The sequence below is a fragment of the Pongo pygmaeus genome, chromosome 12, assembly GCF_028885625.2.
Source record: "Pongo pygmaeus isolate AG05252 chromosome 12, NHGRI_mPonPyg2-v2.0_pri, whole genome shotgun sequence".
NCBI classification, from domain to species: domain Eukaryota; kingdom Metazoa; phylum Chordata; class Mammalia; order Primates; family Hominidae; genus Pongo; species Pongo pygmaeus.
In genome coordinates this window covers 49,963,754-49,965,803 of record NC_072385.2, presented here as the reverse complement: position 1 = coordinate 49,965,803, position 2,050 = coordinate 49,963,754, and positions in this window count along the sequence as shown.

Here is a 2,050-nt window from a genome sequence, read left to right as displayed (position 1 = left end):
AAATGAGTCTTATTTTTATATATTGACATTGCGTGTCATTTAATGTTGAAAAATAAATTTTAATTTTATTCCTTCAAACTATTCAAAGGGAAAAATATGCTTGATATATCTTACTATACATTAGAGAAGCAGAGGAAAACGCTTATTTTCTAATGATACAGAGCTGAAGGCATTAACTGATTATTGGGACCACCATGGCTCTATTCATGCTCATGTCTTGCCTTTTTTTTCCAGAAACATGTGCTTATATGTTTCTTTCTTCCATGTTCTCTCCTTAGACAACTGAAAAACACTTTTAAATATCAGACATTTATCATCTATCTTGGCTCTTCTTTCCTCAGCTATTTTTGTCTCTTTAAAAATAGAGTTTGGTCAATATGAGCTTCATGAAAATGAAAAAAAAAGATAGATCGCTGGAAACACCTTCGAAGACCTTAGCTCAGATTTCTAGGCCTATTTTTTCATAAGGACATCACCTATTACCCTAGCAATGATAGACTGCCTTCTCTTCCTGGGAAGGGGGCTCTTATGAGGGGAGACCCCTGGGACCCCAGGGTCAAAATATGGCAGATGACAAATTTGGCACCTCTGAGTTGTATATTAACCTCCTGGGGAGGGGTTAAGGTACAAAATATATAAGGAATCAACATAATTCAGTACCAAAAGTCAAGTAATCTGATTAAAAATGGGCAAAAGGCCTGAATATATATTTTTCCAAAGATGACATACAAATGGCCAACAAGCATATAAAAAAGTATTCAATATGACTAATCATCAGGGAAATGAAAATTTAAACCACAATGAGATATCACTTCAAGGCTGTTAGAATGGCTGTTATTAAAAAGATAACAAGTGTTGGCAAGGATGTGGAGGAAAGTGAACACATGTACAATGCTGATGGGAATTTAAATTGGCATAGCCATTTTGGAAAACAGTATGGATAATCCTCCAAAAATTTAAAAAAGAATGACCATATGACCCAGCAATTCCATCTCTGGGTATATCTTCAAAAAAATCGAAATCACTGTCTGCAAAAGATATCTGAACTTCTATGTTCATTGCAGTTTTATTCACAATAACAAAGATATGAAAACATCCTCAACATCCATCAATGGAAGAATGTATCAAGAAGAAAATGCATACACAAGCATACACACACACACACACACACACACACACACAGAGAGAGAGAGAGAGAGAGAGAGAGAGAAATATTATTTAGCCATAATAAGAAATCCTGTTATCTACAAAAATATAAATGAATCTGGAAGGCATTATGCTAAGTGAAGTAATCCAGATATAGAAACATAAATACTGTGTAATCCCACTTACATGTACCATCCAAAAAGATCAAATTCATAAAAGCAGAAAGTAGAACAGTGGTTGGCAAGGACTTGGGGGTAGAAGAAATGAGGAAGTTTGATCAAAAGTCACCAACTTTCAGTAATAAGATGAATAAGTTCTGGGGATTTAATGTATGGCATGATAACTAATGTTGATAATACTGTATTACCTGAAATTTGAGGGGAGCAGAATTTAACGGTCCTTACCACCCCACCCCACACAAAAATAGTAATTAGTTGTGGTGATGCAGATGTAAATAGATTGTGGTAAGCAGTACACAATGTATATGTACATCAAACCATCATGTTGTACACCTTAAATATATAAAACAATTATCTGTCAAACAAATGTTTACATTTTTTAGAAATAAAAAATGCAGATAATACAGATTTCTTAAAAGCACAGATAATTCATAAATCTATGACAAAATAATAGCCTAGTTGAGTTGATTAACCCGGCATTATAACTTAAATTGTTCATGTTTAACACAGGTCTTTGAATTTTCCTTTTAGTGACCCTCCCCCATTTAATAACTTAAAAATCTTTATACAGGAGCTACTTTTTGTTGTTGTATTCTTAGAGATGTCATTGCTTTTTTAATAGATATGTTATTAAAATATATTGTTTGATTACAGGATATATATCTATTAAAGATAAATTGAGAAATAAAAAGAGGAAAAAGAACAAAAAGAAACTAACAGTGCAG